This window comes from Symsagittifera roscoffensis, chromosome 6, assembly GCF_963678635.1.
Source record: "Symsagittifera roscoffensis chromosome 6, txSymRosc1.1, whole genome shotgun sequence".
Lineage (NCBI taxonomy): Eukaryota > Metazoa > Xenacoelomorpha > Acoela > Convolutidae > Symsagittifera > Symsagittifera roscoffensis.
Genome location: NC_087067.1, coordinates 43,752,287 through 43,771,845, shown reverse-complemented (window position 1 = coordinate 43,771,845; position 19,559 = coordinate 43,752,287). Strand labels below are relative to the sequence as shown.

Sequence of the window (19,559 nt, the reverse complement as noted above, 5' to 3'; positions counted from 1 at the left end):
CAAAGAATCCTAGGAAAAAATAACGGTAAAAGTGCTATCTAAATTAAGCTTTTGTTAAAGTTCTGACCAGTTCAAGAGGATAGCAAAAAAACTTTGAATCAGATCTCTTCTTTGAATTCCTACAAGTCAGAATATTGTTTTGATAATTTTTTAGATCAGTTCTTTAAAATTACTTAAAATGTGACGTTTTGATCTTAATATACAGAGGCCTGCCATTAGCTCGCTAATAAATGTACAGCTGGAAATCAGCTTGTCGGAACGCAGGCTTCTGTTTGTTTTCAATTTTTCCACCGATTTAACACTAATTATTAAGCTTTTCAACCTTGAAACTATTGTAAACAATGATAAACTATACTATATTTAAATGCGTGTTACACGTATCTTGACATGTTTAAGCGTTTTTTGAAACAGTTAAGGGCATAACGGATCAGTTTGAATCTAGTGTTTATTTTGGTCTCGTATTATGTGCGAATTTGGTCTCGTATTATGACTGCCCAAATCTTTTTAGTGTACGAGATAGGACGACTTTTGTGATTTTCTCAAATTTTTTCAGAAAACTCATTCTACAATTCTTGAAATTTCCAAGCCTGTGTTTGGGTGCTCTCAGTGTACTCTCAAAGAGTGCGAATCTTGCCTCCAAATATGACTGCTCAAATCCTTGAAGATTTCGAGATAAATTAGGCTGGCAACGTTCTGGTTAGAAACCTGAAGCTTAATCTAAAGCCACATGGAATATACATTGATTGTGTATTATATTACACGTTTTTTCATCGTGGCTTTAGATTAACGCTTCAGGTTTCTTACCAGAAATTTGCGAGTCTAAGTCTCACCGCGGTACGAAACTATAACTGACTAGTCTTGATAACCCAAAGAATCCTAGGAAAAAATAACGGTAAAAGTGCTATCTAAATTAAGCTTTTGTTAAAGTTCTGACCAGTTCAAGAGGATAGCAAAAAAAACTTTGAATCAGATCTCTTCTTTGAATTCCTACAAGTCAGAATATTGTTTTGATATTTTTTTAGATCAGTTCTTTAAAATTACTTAAAATGTGACGTTTTGATCTTAATATACAGAGGCCCGCCATTAGCTCGCTAATAAGTGTACAGCTGGAAATCAGCTTGTCGGAACGCAGGCTTCTGTTTCTTTGAAAATCTTTAATCCGAATGGCGAAAAGCAAAACATAACTATACTGAAACTCTGAACGTCCAGTCCGCGTGGCCTAATGGATATGGAGTCTGGCTCCTAACCAGAAGATTCCGAGTGGGAATCTCTCAGCGGGTAGAAAACTCCTGTATCTGTCCGGAAAAATCTTGAAGCTAATAGTAATTTCGATTGGGTGGATGTAATAAATCATTGTATTTCAAGTTTTTGCAAAGTCTCCAGCAATTGCAGCAGTAAAACAATTACACAAAGTTTGAATTTGTTTCTTTGAGTTAGTAAATTTTTTCATTTACCGACCGTTTTTCAGTTGAAGTTAATCGGTTGGCAAAATAAGATATCTAGCAATCTGAAGGCAGTTCATCCTTCTTTGGCGGCTTAAAGAATGTGTCACCAATTTTTGCGTAAGTTCAGAGGGCTGTCGAACTGAAAATGGATAATTTTCTTTGATGAGAAAACGTGTAATAGAAACACGCAAGGTATATTCCATGTAGTTTTAGATTAACGCTTCTGGTTTCTATCCAAAAAGTTGCGAGCCTAAGTCTCACCGCGGTACGAAAATATAACTGAGTAGTCTTTATAACCCAAAAAATCCTAGGATAAATAACGTTAACAAGTGCATTCAAAATTAAGCTTTTAGTTAAAGCTCAGACCAGTTCAAGAGGTTAGAAAAAAAATTTGAGACAATTTTGTTGAAAATCATTGTATTTCTTTTTACGGCAAGTATCTAGCAACCGCAACAAAAAGTCAAATAAATTTTGAATTTTTGTTGTTGAGTATTACCTTTTCTTGTTTTTGTATCTTTTTAGCAGTTGAAATTAAACGAGTTACAAATTAAGATATCTGGAAATCTCATTGTTATTTATTCTTCTTCGGCGGTTACCCGAGGCTGGTCAAAAAAAATTTCTTCAAAACATTTTAAAATTAGATCTCTTTGAGTTCCCGCAGGTCAGATCATTGTCTCGATTGTTTTTTAATCAGTTCTTTTGAAGTTTTTTAAAATGTGACGTGTTGAACTTATTATGCAGAGGCCTGCTATTAGCTCGCTACTAAGTCTACATCTGGAAATCAGCTTGTTAAATTTCAGTCCCCTGCTTCTTTGAAAATCTTTAATCCGAATGGCGAAAAATAAAACTTAACTATAATGTAACTGATGATCCAGCCAGCGTGGCCTAATGGTTAAGGCGTCTGGCTCCTATCCAGAAGATTGCGCGTTCGAATCTCGCCGCGGCTAGTATAGCTCTGTATTTGTCCCGAAAAAGTTTGAAGCTAATAGCAGTTTCGATTGGGTGGCTGTTTTAAATCATTGTACCTCAAGTTTCCGCAAAATCTCCAGCAATTCCAGCAGTAAAACAGATACTTAAATTTTGAGTTTTTGACTTTGTTTTAGTCCAATTGTATTTAAAATTTCCGTAGCTATTTTTAGTTGAAATTAATCAATCGGTTTTCAAAATGAGTTATCTAGCAATCTGACGGCGGTTCGTTTTTTTGGGGGTTTCAACGAATGTCTCATCAGTTTCTGCGTAAATTCAGATTGCTGTTTTACTGAAAGTTTGAATATTTTTCCTTTATTTCAAACTTTGTAATAGAATACACAATATATTCGACGTGGCTTTGGGTTAACTCTTCACATTTCTAGCCAGAAAATTGCGAACCAAATCTCGCCACGGCGCGAAAATAAAGTTGACTGGTCTTTTTTAACCCAAAGAATCCTAGTAAAAATAAGCGGTAAAAAATGCTATCAAAATTGAGCCATTTGTTAAAGTTCAGACCAGTTCAAGAGGTTAGAAAAAAAATTTGAGACATTTTTGTAGAAAATCATTGTATTTCTTTTTACGGCAAGTATCTAGCAACCGCAACAAAAAAAAGTCAAATAAATTTTGAATTTTTGTTGTTCAGTATTACCTTTTTTGTTTTAGTATCTTTTTAGCAGTTGAAATTAAACGAGTTACAAATTAAGATATCTGGAAATCTCATTGTTATTTATTCTTCTTCGGCGGTTACCCGAGGCTGGTCAGAAGAAATTCTTCAAAAAATTTTAAAACTAGATCTCTTTGAGTTCCCCGAAGTCAGATTATTGCCTTGATTATTTTTTAATCAGTTCTTTCGAAATTTTTTAAAATGTGACGTGATGATCTTATTATACAGAGGCCTGCCATTAGCTCGCTACTAAGCATACATCTGGAAATCAGCTTGTTACTATTCAGGCCTCAGCTTCTTTGAAAGTCTTTAATCCGAATGGCGAAAAATGAAACTTAACTATAATGAAACTGATGATCGAGCCAGCGTGGCCTAATGGATTAAGCGTCTGGCTCCTTACCAGAAGATTGCGCATTCGAATCTCGCCGCGGGTAGTAAAGCTCTGTATTTGTCCGGAAAAAGTTTGATGCTAATAGCAGTTTCGATTAGGTGGCTGTTTTAAATCAATGTGCTTCAAGTTTTCGCAAAATCTCCAGCAACTACAGCAGTAAAACAGATTTTTAAGTTTTGAGTTTTTGACTTTGTTTTAGTCCATTTTTTAAATTTTCCGCAGCTATTTTCAGTTGAAATTAATTAATCGGTTTTCAAAATGATATATCTAGCAATCTGAAGGGGCTGTTCATTCTTTTTCGGCGGATCAACGAATGTCTCATCAGTTTTTGCGTAAGTTCAGATTGCTGTTTTACTGAAAGTTTGAATGTTTTTCCTTTATTTCAAAATGTAAAATAGAATACACAGTATATTTGACGTGGCGTTGGGTTAACTCTTCACATTTCTAGCCAGAAAATTGCGAACCTAAGTCTCACCACGGCTCGAAAATAAAGTTGACTGGTCTTTTTTAACCCAAAGAATCCTAGGAAAAATTAACGGTAAAAATGCTATCAAAATTAAGCCATTTGTTAAAGTTCAGACCAGTTCAAGAGGATAGAAAAAAAATTTGAGACAATACTGCAGAAAATCATTGTTTTTCTTTTTACGGCAAGTATCTAGTAATCGCAACAATAAAAAAGTCAAATAAACTTTGATTTTTTTTGTTGAGTTATTACCTTTTTTGTTTTCGTTTCTTTTTAGCAGTTGAAATTAAACGAGTTGCAAATTAAGATATCTGGAAATCTTCTTCGGCGGTTGATAAGAATTTCTTCAAAAAATTTTAAAACTAGATGTCTTTGAGTTCCCGCAAGTCAGATTATTGTCTCGATTATTTTTTAATCAGTTCTTTCGAAATTTTTTAAAATGTGACGTGTTGAACTTATTATACAGAGGCCTGCTATTATCTCGCTACTAAGTATACATCTGGAAATCAGCTTGTTAAATTTCAGGCCCCTGCTTCTTTGAAAATCTTTAATCCGAATGGCGAAAAATAAAACTTAACTATATGAAACCGATGATCCAGCCAGCGTGGCCTAATGGATAAGGCGTCTGGCTCCTATCGAGAAGATTGCGCGTTCGAATCTCGCCGCGGGTGGTATGGCTCTGTATTTTTCCCGAAAAAGTTAGAAGCTAATAGCAGTTTCGATTAGGTGGCTGTTTTAAATCAATGTGCTTCAAGTTTTCGCAAAATCTCCAGCAACTACAGCAGTAAAACAGATTTTTAATTTTTGAGTTTTTGACTTTGTTTTAGTCCATTTTTTAAATTTTCCGCAGCTATTTTCAGTTGAAATTAATTAATCGGTTTTCAAAATGATATATCTAGCAATCTGAAGGGGCTGTTTATTCTTTTTCGGCGGATCAACGAATGTCTTATCAGTTTTTGCGTAAATTCAGATAGCTGTTTTACTGAAAGTTTGAATATTTTTCCTTTATTTCAAACTGTGTAATAGAATACACAATATATTCGACGTGGCTTTGGGTTAACTCTTCACATTTCTAGCCAGAAAATTGCGAGCTTAAGTCTCACCACGGCGCGAAAATAAAGTTGACTGGTCTTTTTTAACCCAAAGAATCCTAGGAAAAATTAACGGTAAAAATGCTATCAAAATTAAGCAATTTGTTAAAGTTCAGACCAGTTCACGAGGATAGAAAAAAATTTGAGACATTTTTGTAGAAAGTCATTGTATTTCTTTTTACGGCAAGTATCTAGGAATCGCAACAATAAAAAAGTCAAATAAACTTTGATTTTTTTTTGTTGAGTTTTTACTGTTTTCGTATCTTTTTAGCAGTTGAAATTAAACGAGTTACAAATTAAGATATCTGGAAATCTCATTGTTATTTGTTCTTCTTCGGCGGTTACCCGAGGCTGGTCAAAAAAAATTTCTTCAAAAAATTTTAAAACTAGATCTCTTTGAGTTCCCGCAAGTCAGATTATTGTCTCGATTATTTTTTAATCAGTTCTCTCGAAATTTTTTTTAAAATGTGACGTGTGGATCTTATTATACAGAGGCCTGCCATTAGCTCGCTACTAAGTATACATCTGGAAATCAGCTTGTTAATATTCAGGCCTCTGCTTCTTTGAAAATCTTTAAACCGAATGGCGAAAAATGAAGCTTAACTGTAATGAAACTGATAATCGAGCCAGCGTGGCCTAATGGATAAGGCGTCTGGCTCCTAACCAGAAGATTGCATGTTCGAATCTCGCCGCGGGTAGTAAAGCGCTGTATTTGTCCGGAAAAAGTTTGAAGCGAACAGCAGTTTCGATTCGGTGGCTGTTTTAAATCAATGTACTTCAAGTTTTCGCAAAATCTCCAGCAATTACAGCAGTAAAACAGATACTTAAATTTTGAGTTTTTGACTTTGTTTTAGTCCATTTTTTAAATTTTCCGTAGCTATTTTCAGTTGAAATTAATTAATTGGTTTTCAAAATGATATATCTAGCAATCTGAAGGGGCTGTTCATTCTTTTTTGGCGGATCAACGAATGTCTCATCAGTTTTTGCGTAAGTTCAGATTGCTGTTTTACTGAAAGTTTGAATGTTTTTCCTTTATTTCAAAATGTAAAATAGAATACACAGGATATTCGACGTGGCGTTGGGCTAACTCTTCACATTTCTAGCCAGAAAATTGCGAGCTTAAGTCTCACCACGGCGCGAAAATAACGTTGACTGGCCTTTTTTAACACAAAGAATCCTAGGAAAAATTAACGGTAAAAATGCTATCAAAATTAAGCAATTTGTTAAAGTTCAGACCAGTTCAAGAGGATAGAAAAAAATTTGAGACATTTTTGTAGAAAATCATTGTATTTCTTTTTACGGCAAGTATCTAGGAATCGCAACAATAAAAAAGTCAAATAAACTTTGATTTTTTTTTGTTGAGTTTTTACCTTTTTTGTTTTCGTTTCTTTTTAGCAGTTGAAATTATACGAGTTACAAATAAAGATATCTGGAAATCTGATTGTTATTCATTTTTCTTTGGCGGTTACCCGAGGCTGGTCACAAACAAATTCTGCAAAAAACTTTAAAACTAGATCTCTTTGAGTTCCCGCAAGTCAGATTATTGTCTTGATTATTTTTTAATCAGTTCTTTCAAAATTTTTCAAAATGTGACGTGTTGAACTTATTATACAGAGGCCTGCTATTAGCTCGCTACTAAGTATACATCTGGAAATCAGCTTGTCAAATTTCAGGCCCCTGCTTCTTTAAAAAATCTTTAATCCGAATGGCGAAAAATAAAACTTAACTATAATGAAACTGATGAGCCAGCTAGCGTGGCCTAATGGATAAGGTGTCTGGCTCCTAATCTGAAGATTGCGAGTACGAATCTCGCCGCGGGTAGTAAAGCTCTGTTTCTGTCCGGAAAAAGTTTGAAGCTAATAGCAGTTTTGATCGGTTGGCTGTATTAAATCATTGTACCTCAAGTTTCCGCAAAATCTCCAGCAATTACAGCAGTAAAACAGATACTTAAATTTTGAGTTTTTGTCTTTGTTTCAGTCCATTTTTTTTTATTATTTCCGTAGCTATTTTCAGTTGAAATTAATTAATCGGTTTTTAAAATGAGATATCTAGCAATCTGAAGGCTGTTCATTCTTTTGGGATTCAACGAATGTCTCATCAGTTTTTGCGTAAGTTCAGATTGCTGTTTTTTCGAAAGTTTGAATATTTTTCCTTTATTTCAAAATGTGTAATAGAATACACAATATATTCGACGTGGCTTTGAGTTAACTCTCCACCTTTCTAGCCAGAAAATTGCGAGGCCAAATCTCACCACGGCGCGAAATTAAAGTTGACTGGTCTTTTTTTAACCCAAAGAATGCTAGCAAAAATTCACGGTAAAAAATGCTATCAAAGTTAAGCCATTTGTTAAAGTTCAGACCAGTTCAAGAGGATAGAAAAAAAAATTGAGACATTTTTGTAGAAAATCATTGTATTTCATTTTCTGGCAAGTATCTAGCAACCGCAACAGAAAAAAGTCAAATAAACTTTGAATTTTTTTTGTTGAGTTATTACCTTTTTTGTTTTAGTATCTTTTTAGCAGTTGAAATTAAACGAGTTACAAATTAAGATATCTGGAAGTCTCATTGTTATTTATTCTTCTTCGGCGGTTACACGAGGCTTTTCAAAACAATTTCTTCAAAAAATTTTAAAACTAGATCTCTTTGAGTTCCCGCAAGTCAGATTATTGTCTTGATTACTTTTTAATCAGTTCTTTCGAAATTTTTTAAAATGTGACGTGTTGAACTTATTATACAGAGGCCAGCTATTAGCTCGCTACTAAGTATACATCTGGAAATCAGCTTGTTAAATTTCAGGCCCCTGCTTCTTTGAAAATCTTTAATCCGAATGGCGAAAAATGAAACTTAACTATAATGAAACTGATGAGCCAGCTAGCGGGGCCTAATGGATAAGGCGTCTGGCTCCTAACCAGAAGATTGCGACTTCGAATATCGCCGCCGGGAGTAAAGCTCTGTATTTGTCCGGAAAAATTTTGAAGCTAAAAGCAGTTTCGATTGGGTGGCTGTTTTAAATCAATGTACTTCAAGTTTTCGCAAAATCTCCAGCAATTACATCAGTAAAACAGATACTTAAATTTTGAGATTTTGACTTTGTTTTAGTCCATTTTTAAATTTTCCGTAGCTATTTTCGGTTGAAATTAATTAATCGGTTTTAAAAATGATATATATAACAATCTGAAGGCTGTTCATTCTTTTTTTGGGGATTCAACGAATGTTTCATCAGTTTTTGCGTAAGTTCAGATTGCTGTTTTTTTGAAAGTTTGAATGTTTTTCCTTTATTTCAAAATGTGTAATAGAATACACAATATATTCGACGTGGCTTTGAGTTAACTCTCCACCTTTCTAGCCAGAAAATTGCGAGGCCAAATCTCACCACGGCGCGAAATTAAAGTTGACTGGTCTTTTTTAACTCAAAGAATCCTAGGAAAAATTTACGGTAAAAAATGCTATCAAAATTAAGCCATTTGTTAAAGTTCAGACCAGTTCAAGAGGATAGAAAAAAAAATTAAATTGAGTCATTTTTGTAGAAAATCATTGTATTTCATTTTCTGGCAAGTATCTAGCAACCGCAACAGAAAAAAGTCAAATAAACTTTGAATTTTTTTTGTTGAGTTATTACCTTTTTTGTTTTCGTATCTTTTTAGCAGTTGAAATTAAACGAGTTACAAATTGAGATATCTGGAAGTCTCATTGTTATTTATTCTTCTTCGGCGGTTACCCGAGGCTTTTCAAAACAATTTCTTCAAAAAATTTTAAAACTAGATCTCTTTGAGTTCCCGCAAGTCAGATTATTGTCTTGATTATTTTTTAATCAGTTCTTTCGAAGTTTTTTAAAATGTGACGTGTTGAACTTATTATACAGAGGCCAGCTATTAGCTCGCTACTAAGTATACATCTGGAAATCAGCTTGTTAAATTTTAGGCCCCTGCTTCTTTGAAAATCTTTAATCCGAATGGCGAAAAATGAAACTGATGAGCCAGCTAGCGTGGCCTAATGGATAAGGCGTCTGGCTCCTAACCAGAAGATTGCGAGTTTGAATCTCGCCGCGGGGAGTAAAGCTCTGTATTTGTCCGGAAAAAGTTTGAAGCTAAAAGAAGTTTCTATTGGGTGGATGTTTTAAATCAATGTACTTCAAGTTTTCGCAAAATCTCCAGCAATTACAGCAGTAAAACAGATACTTAAATTTTGAGTTTTTGACTTTGTTTTAGTCCATTTTTAAATTTTCCGTAGCTATTTTCAGTTGAAATTAATTGATCGGTTTTAAAAATGATATATCTAACAATCTGAAGGGGCTGTTAATTCTTTTTTGGCGGATCAACGAATGTCTCATCAGTTTTTGCGTAAGTTCAGATTGCTGTTTTACTGAAAGTTTGAATATTTTTACTTTACTTCAAAATGTGTAATAGAATACACAATATATTCGACGTGGCTTTGACTTAACTCTCCACCTTTCTAGTCAGAAAATTGCGAGGCCTAATCTCACTACGGCGCGAAAATAAAGTTGACTGGTCTTTTTTAACCCAAAGAATCCTAGGAAAAATTAACGGTAAAAAATGCTATCAAAATTAAGCCATTTGTTAAAGTTCAGACCAGTTCAAGAGGTTAGAAAAAAAATTTGAGGCATTTTTGTAGAAAATCATTGTATTTCTTTTTACGGCAAGTATCTAGCAACCGCAACCAAAAAAAGTCAAATAAACTTTGAATTTTTGTTGTTAAGTATTACCTTTTTTGTTTTAGTATCTTTTTAGCAGTTGAAATTAAACGAGTTACAAATTAAGATATCTGGAAATCTCATTGTTATTTATTCTTCTTCGGCGGTTACCCGAGGCTGGTCAAAAAAATTTCTTCAAAAAAATTTAAAACTAGATCTTTTTGAGTTCCCGCAAGTCAGATTATTGTCTTGATTCTTTTTAATCAGTTCTTTCGAAATTTTTTAAAATGTGACGTGTTGAACTTATTATACAGAGGCCAGCTATTAGCTCGCTACTAAGTATACATCTGGAAATCAGCTTGTTAAATTTTAGGCCCCTGCTTCTTTGAAAATCTTTAATCCGAATGGCGAAAAATGAAACTGATGAGCCAGCTAGCGTGGCCTAATGGATAAGGCGTCTGGCTCCTAACCAGAAGATTGCGAGTTTGAATCTCGCCGCGGGGAGTAAAGCTCTGTATTTGTCCGGAAAAAGTTTGAAGCTAAAAGAAGTTTCGATTGGGTGGATGTTTTAAATCAATGTACTTCAAGTTTTCGCAAAATCTCCAGCAATTACAGCAGTAAAACAGATACTTAAATTTTGAATTTTTGACTTTGTTTTAGTCCATTTTTAAATTTTCCGTAGCTATTTTCAGTTGAAATTAATTGATCGGTTTTAAAAATGATATATCTAACAATCTGAAGGGGCTGTTAATTCTTTTTTGGCGGATCAACGAATGTCTCATCAGTTTTTGCGTAAGTTCAGATTGCTGTTTTACTGAAAGTTTGAATATTTTTACTTTATTTCAAAATGTGTAATAGAATACACAATATATTCGACGTGGCTTTGACTTAACTCTCCACCTTTCTAGCCAGAAAATTGCGAGGCCAAATCTCACTACGGCGCGAAAATAAAGTTGACTGGTCTTTTTTAACCCAAAGAATCCTAGGAAAAATTAACGGTAAAAAATGCTATCAAAATTAAGCCATTTGTTAAAGTTCAGACCAGTTCAAGAGGTTAGAAAAAAAATTTGAGGCATTTTTGTAGAAAATCATTGTATTTCTTTTTACGGCAAGTATCTAGCAACCGCAACCAAAAAAAGTCAAATAAACTTTGAATTTTTGTTGTTAAGTATTACCTTTTTTGTTTTAGTATCTTTTTAGCAGTTGAAATTAAACGAGTTACAAATTAAGATATCTGGAAATCTCATTGTTATTTATTCTTCTTCGGCGGTTACCCGAGGCTGGTCAAAAAAATTTCTTCAAAAAAATTTAAAACTAGATCTTTTTGAGTTCCCGCAAGTCAGATTATTGTCTTGATTCTTTTTAATCAGTTCTTTCGAAATTTTTTAAAATGTGATATGTTGAACTTATTATACAGAGGCCTGCTATTAGCTCGCTACTTAGTATACATCTGGAAATCAGCTTGTTAAATTTCAGGCCACTGCTTCTTTGAAAATCTTTAATCCGAATGGCGAAAGATGAAACTTAACTACAATGCAACTGATGAGCCAGCCAGCGTGGCCTAATGGATAAGGCGTCTGGCTCCTAACCAGAAGATTGCGCGTTGGAATCTCGCCGCGGGTAGTAAAGCGCTGTATTTGTCCGGAAAAAGTTTGAAGCTAATAGCAGTTTCGATTGGGTGGCTGTATTAAATCATTGTACCTCAACTTCCGCAAAATCTCCAGCAATTCCAGCAGTAAAACAGATCTTTAAATTTTGAGTTTTTGACTTTGTTTTAGTCCAGTTTTTTTAAATTTCCGTAGCTATTTTCAGTTGAAATTAATCAATCGGTTTTCAAATTCAGATATCTAACAATCTGAAGGCTGTTCATTCTTTTTTGGGGTTCAACGAATGTCTCATTAGTTTTTGCGTAAATTCAGATTGCTGTTTTACTGAAAGTTTGAATATTTTTCCTTTATTTCAAAATGTGTAAAAGAATACACAATATATTCGACGTGGCTTTGGGTTAACTCTTCACATTTCTAGCCAGAAAATTGCGAGCCTAAGTCTCGCCACGGCGCGAAAATAAAGTTGACTGGTCTTTTTTAACCCAAAGAATCCTAGTAAAAATTAACGGTAAAAAATGCTATCAAAATTAAGCCATTTGTTAAAGTTCAGACCAGTTCAAGAGGTTAGAAAAAAAATTTGAGGCGTTTTTGTAGAAAATCATTGTATTTCTTTTTACGGCAAGTATCTAGCAACCGCAACCAAAAAAAGTCAAATAAAATTTGAATTTTTGTTGTTGAGTTTTACCTTTTTTGTTTTAGTATCTTTTTATCAGTTGAAATTAAACGAGTTACAAATTAAGATATCTGGAAATCTATTTGTTATTTATTCTTCTTCGGCGGTTACCCGAGGCTGGTCAAAAAAAAAATTCTTCAAAAAATTTTAAAACTAGATCTCTTTCAGTTCCCCCAAGTCAGATTATTGTCTTGATTATTTTTTAATCAGTTCTTTCGAAACTTCTTAAAATGTGACGTGTTGATCTTATTATACAGAAGCCTGGCATTAGCTCGCCACTAAGTATACATCTGGAAATCAGCTTGTTAAATTTCAGGCCTCTGCTTTTTTGAAAATCTTTAATCCGAATGGCGAAAAATGAAACTTAACTATAATGAAACTGATGATCCAGCCAGCGTGGCCTAATGGATAAGGCGTCTGGCTCCTAACCAGAAGATTGCGAGTTCGAATCTCGCCGCGGGTAGTAAAGCTCTGTATCTGTCCGGAAAAAGTTTGAAGCTATTAGCAGTTTCGATTGGGTGGCTGTATTAAATCATTGTACCTCAAGTTTCCGCAAAATCTCCAGCAATTCCAGCATTAAAACAGATACTTAAATTTTGAGTTTTTGACTTTGTTTTAGTTCGGTTTTTTTTTAAATTTCCGTAGCTATTTTCAGTTGAAATTAATCAATCGGTTTTCAAATTGAGATATCTAGCAATCTGAAGGCTGTTCATTCTTTTTTGGGGTTCAACGAATGTCTCATCAGTTTTTGCGTAAATTCAGATTGCTGTTTTACTGAAAGTTTGAATATTTTTCCTTTATTTCAAAATGTGTAAAAGAATACACAATATATTCGACGTGGCTTTGGGTTAACTCTTCACATTTCTAGCCAGAAAGTTGCGAGCCTAAGTCTCGCCACGGCGCGAAAATAAATTTGACTGGTCTTTTTTAACCCAAAGAATCCTAGTAAAAATTAACGGTAAAAAATGCTATCAAAGTTAAGCCATTTGTTAAAGTTCAGACCAGTTCAAGAGGTTAGAAAAAAAAATTGAGACGTTTTTGTAGAAAATCATTGTATTTCATTTTCTGGCAAGTATCTAGCAACCGCAACAGAAAAAAGTCAAATAAACTTTGAATTTTTTTTGTTGAGTTATTACTTTTTTTGTTTTCGTATCTTTTTAGCAGTTGAAATGAAACGAGTTACAAATTAAGATATCTGAAAATCTCATTGTTATTTATTCTTCTTCGGCGGTTACCCGAGGCTGGTCAAAAAAATTTCTTCAAAAAATTTTAAAAGTAGATCTTTTTGAGTTCCCGCAAGTCAGATTATTGTCTTGATTCTTTTTAATCAGTTCTTTCGAAATTTTTTAAAATGTGATATGTTGAACTTATTATACAGAGGCCTGCTATTAGCTCGTTACTTAGTATACATCTGGAAATCAGCTTGTTAAATTTCAGGCCACTGCTTCTTTGAAAATCTTTAATCCGAATGGCGAAAGATGAAACTTAACTACAATGCAACTGATGAGCCAGCCAGCGTGGCCTAATGGATAAGGCGTCTGGCTCTTAACCAGAAGATTGCGAGTTCGAATCTCGCCGCGGGTAGTAAAGCTCTGTATATGTCCGGAAAAAGTTTGAAGCTAATAGCAGTTTCGATTGGGTGGCTGTATTAAATCATTGTACCTCAAGTTTCCGCAAAATCTCCAGCAATTCCAGCATTAAAACAGATACTTAAATTTTGAGTTTTTGACTTTGTTTTAGTTCAGTTTTTTTTTAAATTTCCGTAGCTATTTTCAGTTGAAATTAATCAATCGGTTTTCAAATTCAGATATCTAGCAATCTGAAGGCTGTTCATTCTTTTTTGGGGTTCAACGAATGTCTCATCAGTTTTTGCGTAAATTCAGATTGCTGTTTTACTGAAAGTTTGAATATTTTTCCTTTATTTCAAAATGTGTAAAAGAATACACAATATATTCGACGTGGCTTTGGGTTAACTCTTCACATTTCTAGCCAGAAAGTTGCGAGCCTAAGTCTCGCCACGGCGCGAAAATAAATTTGACTGGTCTTTTTTAACCCAAAGAATCCTAGTAAAAATTAACGGTAAAAAATGCTATCAAAGTTAAGCCATTTGTTAAAGTTCAGACCAGTTCAAGAGGTTAGAAAAAAAAATTGAGACGTTTTTGTAGAAAATCATTGTATTTCATTTTCTGGCAAGTATCTAGCAACCGCAACAGAAAAAAGTCAAATAAACTTTGAATTTTTTTTGTTGAGTTATTACCTTTTTTGTTTTAGTATCTTTTTATCAGTTGAAATTAAACGAGTTACAAATTAAGATATCTGGAAATCTATTGTTATTTATTCTTCTTCGGCGGTTACCCGAGGCTGGTCAAAAAAAAAATTCTTCAAAAAATTTTAAAACTAGATCTCTTTGAGTTCCCCCAAGTCAGATTATTGTCTTGATTATTTTTTAATCAGTTCTTTCGAAACTTCTCAAAATGTGACGTGTTGATCTTATTATACAGAAGCCTGGCATTAGCTCGCCACTAAGTATACATCTGGAAATCAGCTTGTTAAATTTCAGGCCTCTGCTTTTTTGAAAATCTTTAATCCGAATGGCGAAAAATGAAACTTAACTATAATGAAACTGATGATCCAGCCAGCGTGGCCTAATGGATAAGGCGTCTGGCTCCTAACCAGAAGATTGCGAGTTCGAATCTCGCCGCGGGTAGTAAAGCTCTGTATCTGTCCGGAAAAAGTTTGAAGCTATTAGCAGTTTCGATTGGGTGGCTGTATTAAATCATTGTACCTCAAGTTTCCGCAAAATCTCCAGCAATTCCAGCATTAAAACAGATACTTAAATTTTGAGTTTTTGACTTTGTTTTAGTTCAGTTTTTTTTTAAATTTCCGTAGCTATTTTCAGTTGAAATTAATCAATCGGTTTTCAAATTGAGATATCTAGCAATCTGAAGGCTGTTCATTCTTTTTTGGGGTTCAACGAATGTCTCATCAGTTTTTGCGTAAATTCAGATTGCTGTTTTACTGAAAGTTTGAATATTTTTCCTTTGTTTCAAAATGTGTAAAAGAATACACAATATATTCGACGTGGCTTTGGGTTAACTCTTCACATTTCTAGCCAGAAAGTTGCGAGCCTAAGTCTCGCCACGGCGCGAAAATAAATTTGACTGGTCTTTTTTAACCCAAAGAATCCTAGTAAAAATTAACGGTAAAAAATGCTATCAAAGTTAAGCCATTTGTTAAAGTTCAGACCAGTTCAAGAGGTTAGAAAAAAAAATTGAGACGTTTTTGTAGAAAATCATTGTATTTCATTTTCTGGCAAGTATCTAGCAACCGCAACAGAAAAAAGTCAAATAAACTTTGAATTTTTTTTGTTGAGTTATTACTTTTTTTGTTTTCGTATCTTTTTAGCAGTTGAAATGAAACGAGTTACAAATTAAGATATCTGGAAATCTCATTGTTATTTATTCTTCTTCGGCGGTTACCCGAGGCTGGTCAAAAAAATTTCTTCAAAAAATTTTAAAAGTAGATCTTTTTGAGATCCCGCAAGTCAGATTATTGTCTTGATTCTTTTTAATCAGTTCTTTCGAAATTTTTTAAAATGTGATATGCTGAACTTATTATACAGAGGCCTGCTATTAGCTCGTTACTTAGTATACATCTGGAAATCAGCTTGTTAAATTTCAGGCCACTGCTTCTTTGAAAATCTTTAATCCGAATGGCGAAAGATGAAACTTAACTACAATGCAACTGATGAGCCAGCCAGCGTGGCCTAATGGATAAGGCGTCTGGCTCTTAACCAGAAGATTGCGAGTTCGAATCTCGCCGCGGGTAGTAAAGCTCTGTATATGTCCGGAAAAAGTTTGAAGCTAATAGCAGTTTCGATTGGGTGGCTGTATTAAATCATTGTACCTCAAGTTTCCGCAAAATCTCCAGCAAATCCAACAGGAAAACAGATACTTAAATTTTGAGTTTTTGACTTTGTTTTAGTCCAGTTTTTTTTAAATTTCCGTAGCTATTTTCAGTTGAAATTAATCAATCGGTTTTCAAATTCAGATATCTAGCAATCTGAAGGCTGTTCATTCTTTTTTGGGGTTCAACGAATGTCTCATTAGTTTTTGCGTAAATTCAGATTGCTGTTTTACTGAAAGTTTGAATATTTTTCCTTTATTTCAAAATGTGTAAAAGAATACACAATATATTCGACGTGGCTTTGGGTTAACTCTTCACATTTCTAGCCAGAAAATTGCGAGCCTAAGTCTCGCCACGGCGCGAAAATAAAGTTGACTGGTCTTTTTTAACCCAAAGAATCCTAGTAAAAATTAACGGTAAAAAATGCTATCAAAATTAAGCCATTTGTTAAAGTTCAGACCAGTTCAAGAGGTTAGAAAAAAAATTTGAGGCGTTTTTGTAGAAAATCATTGTATTTCTTTTTACGGCAAGTATCTAGCAACCGCAACCAAAAAAAGTCAAATAAACTTCGAATTTTTGTTGTTGAGTATTACCTTTTTGTTTTAGTATCTTTTTATCAGTTGAAATTAAACGAGTTACAAATTAAGATATCTGGAAATCTCATTGTTATTTTTTCTTTTTCGGCGGTTACCCGAGGCTGGTCAAAAAAAAATTCTTCAAAAAATTTTAAAACTAGATCTCTTTGAGTTCCCCCAAGTCAGATTATTGTCTTGATTATTTTTTAATCAGTTCTTTCGAAACTTTTTAAAATGTGACGTGTTGATCTTATTATACAGAAGCCTGCCATTAGCTCGCCACTAAGTATACATCTGGAAATCAGCTTGTTAAACTTCAGGCCTCTGCTTTTTTGAAAATCTTTAATCCGAATGGCGAAAAATGAAACTTAACTATAATGAAACTGATGATCCAGCCAGCGTGGCCTAATGGATAAGGCGTCTGGCTCCTAACCAGAAGATTGCGCGTTCGAATCTTGCCGCGGGTAGTAAAGCTCTGTATTTGTCCGGAAAAAGTTTGAAGCTAATATCAGTTTCGATTGGGTGGCTGTTTTAAATCAATGTACTTCAAGTTTTCGCAAAATCTCCAGCAATTACAGCAGTAAAACAGATACTTAAATTTTGAGTTTTTGACTTTGTTTTAGTCCATTTTTTTAAATTTCCGTAGCTATTTTCAGTTGAAATTAATTTATCTGTTTTAAAAATGATATATCTAGCAATCTGAAGGGGCTGTTCATTCTTTTTTGGCGGATCAACGAATGTCTCATCAGTTTTTGCGTAAGTTCAGATTGCTGTTTTACTGAAAGTTTGAATGTTTTTCCTTTATTTCAAAATGTAAAATAGAATACACAGTATATTCGACGTGGCTTTGGGTTAACTCTTCACATTTCTAGCCAGAAAATTGCGAGCCTAAGTCTCACCACGGCGCGAAAATAAAGTTGACTGGTCTTTTTTAACCCTAAGAATCCTAGGAAAAATTAACGGTAAAAAATGCTATCAAAGTTAAGCCATTTGTTAAAGTTCAGACCAGTTCAAGAGGATAGAAAAAAAATTTGAGACGTTTTTGTAGAAAATCATTGTATTTCTTTTTACGGCAAGTATCTAGCAATCGCAACAATAAAGAAGTCAAATTAACTTTGAATTTTTTTTGGTTGAGTTATTACCTTTTTTGTTTTCGTTTCTTTTTAGCAGTTGAAATTAAACGAGTTACAAATTAAGATATCTGGAAATCTGATTGTTTTTTTTTCTTCTTCGGCGGTTACCCGAGGCTGGTCAAAAACAAATTCTGCAGAAAATTCTAAAACTAGATCTCTTTGAGTTCCCGCAAGTCAGATTATTGTCTTGATTATTTTTTAATCAGTTCTTTCTAAACTTTTTAAAATGTGACGTGTTGATCTTATTATACAGAGGCCTGCCATTAGCTCGCTAATAAGTATACATCCGGAAATCAGCTTGTTAAATTTCAGTCCTCTGCTTCTTTGAAAATCTTTAATCCGAATGGCGAAAAATGAAACTTAACTATAATGAAACTGATGATCCAGCCAGCGTGGCCTAATGGATAAGGCGTCTGGCACCTAACCAGAAGATTGCGCGTTCGAATCTCGCCGCGGGTAGTAAAGCGCTGTATTTTTCCGGAAAAAGTTTGAAGCTAATAGCAGTTTCGATTGGGTGGCTGTTTTAAATCAATGTACTTCAAGTTTTCGCAAAATCTCCAGCAATTACAGCAGTGAAACAGATACCTAAATTTTGAGTTTTTTGCCTTTGTTTTAGTCAATTTTTTAAAATTTCCGTAGCTATTTTCAGTTGAAATTAATAAATCGGTTTTAAAAATGATATATCTAGCAATCTGAAGGGGCTGTTCATTCTTTTTTGGCGGATCAACGAATGTCTCATCAGTTTTTGCGTAAGTTCAGATTGCTGTTTTACTGAAAGTTTGAATGTTTTTCCTTTATTTCAAAATGTAAAATAGAATACACAGTATATTCGAGTGGGCTTTGGGTTAACTCTTCACATTTCTAGCCAGAAAATTGCGAGCCTAAGTCTCACTACGGCGCGAAAATAAAGTTGACTGGTCTTTTTGAACCCAAAGAATCCTAGGAAAAATTAACGGTAAAAAATGCTATCAAAATTAAGCGATTTGTTAAAGTTCAGACCAGTTCAAGAGGTTAGAAAAAAATTTGAGGTATTTTGTAGAAAATCATTGTATTTCTTTTTACGGCAAGTATCTAGCAACCGCAACAAAAAAAGTCAAATAAACTTTGAATTTTTGTTGTTGAGTATTACCTTTTTTGTTTTCGTTTCTTTTTAGCAGTTGAAATTAAACGAGTTACAAATTAAGATATCTGGAAATCTTATTGTTTTTTTTTCTTCTTCGGTGGTTACCCGAAGCTGGTCAAAAACAAATTCTGGAGAAAATTTTCAAACTAGATCTCTTTGAGTTCCCGCAAGTCAGATTATTGTCTTGACTATTTTTTAATCAGTTCTGTCGAAATTTTTCTAAAACGTGACGTGTTGAACTTATTATAAAGAGGCCTGCCATTAGCTCGCTACTAAGTGTACATCTGGAAATCAGCCCGCGTGGCCCGCAATGAAAGTGTCGTATTCCAGCCCGCGTGGCCTAATGGATAAGGCGTCTGGCTCCTAACCAGAAGATTGCGAGTTCGAATCTCGCCGCGGGTAGTAAAGTTCTGTATCTGTCCGTAAAAAGTTTGAAGCTAATAGCAGTTTCGTTTGGGTGGCTCTATTAAATCATTGTACTTCAAGTTTCCGCAAAATCTCCAGCAATTACATCAGTAAAACAGATACTTAAATTTTGAGTTATTGACTTTGTTTTAGTCCAATTTTTTTTATTTCCGTAGCTATTTTCAGTTGAAATTAATCAATCGGTTTTCAAAATAAGATATCTAGCAATCTGAAGGCTGTTCATTCTTTTTTGGGGTTCAACGAATGTCTCATCAGTTTTTGCGTAAATTCAGATTGCTGTTTTACTGAAAGTTTGAATATTTTTCCTTTATTTCAAAATGTGTAAAAGAATACACAATATAATCGACGTGGCTTTGGGTTAACGCTTCACATTTCTAGCCAGAAAATTGCGAGCCCAAGTCTCGCCACGGCGCGAAAATAAAGTTGACTGGTCTTTTTTAACC

General features: G+C 34.1%; 8 non-coding genes across 8 annotated transcripts; all 8 read left to right on the top strand.

The window, feature by feature from the left end:
• Positions 1 to 2,318: 2,318 nt before the first annotated feature.
• Trnar-ccu (transfer RNA arginine (anticodon CCU)) lies at positions 2,319 to 2,392 on the top strand. The gene has a single exon. It is a non-coding gene; the product is annotated as a tRNA-Arg (tRNA).
• Positions 2,393 to 9,001: 6,609 nt separating this feature from the next.
• On the top strand, positions 9,002 to 9,077 carry Trnar-ccu (transfer RNA arginine (anticodon CCU)). Its single transcript has one exon. It is a non-coding gene; the product is annotated as a tRNA-Arg (tRNA).
• A 1,027-nt stretch (positions 9,078 to 10,104) lies between these two features.
• Trnar-ccu (transfer RNA arginine (anticodon CCU)) lies at positions 10,105 to 10,180 on the top strand. Its single transcript has one exon. It is a non-coding gene; the product is annotated as a tRNA-Arg (tRNA).
• Positions 10,181 to 12,343: 2,163 nt separating this feature from the next.
• On the top strand, positions 12,344 to 12,416 carry Trnar-ccu (transfer RNA arginine (anticodon CCU)). The gene has a single exon. It is a non-coding gene; the product is annotated as a tRNA-Arg (tRNA).
• Positions 12,417 to 13,464: 1,048 nt separating this feature from the next.
• Trnak-cuu (transfer RNA lysine (anticodon CUU)) lies at positions 13,465 to 13,537 on the top strand. The gene has a single exon. It is a non-coding gene; the product is annotated as a tRNA-Lys (tRNA).
• A 1,050-nt stretch (positions 13,538 to 14,587) lies between these two features.
• Positions 14,588 to 14,660, top strand: Trnar-ccu (transfer RNA arginine (anticodon CCU)). The gene has a single exon. It is a non-coding gene; the product is annotated as a tRNA-Arg (tRNA).
• A 1,048-nt stretch (positions 14,661 to 15,708) lies between these two features.
• Trnak-cuu (transfer RNA lysine (anticodon CUU)) lies at positions 15,709 to 15,781 on the top strand. The gene has a single exon. It is a non-coding gene; the product is annotated as a tRNA-Lys (tRNA).
• A 3,238-nt stretch (positions 15,782 to 19,019) lies between these two features.
• Positions 19,020 to 19,092, top strand: Trnar-ccu (transfer RNA arginine (anticodon CCU)). Its single transcript has one exon. It is a non-coding gene; the product is annotated as a tRNA-Arg (tRNA).
• Positions 19,093 to 19,559: the final 467 nt, after the last annotated feature.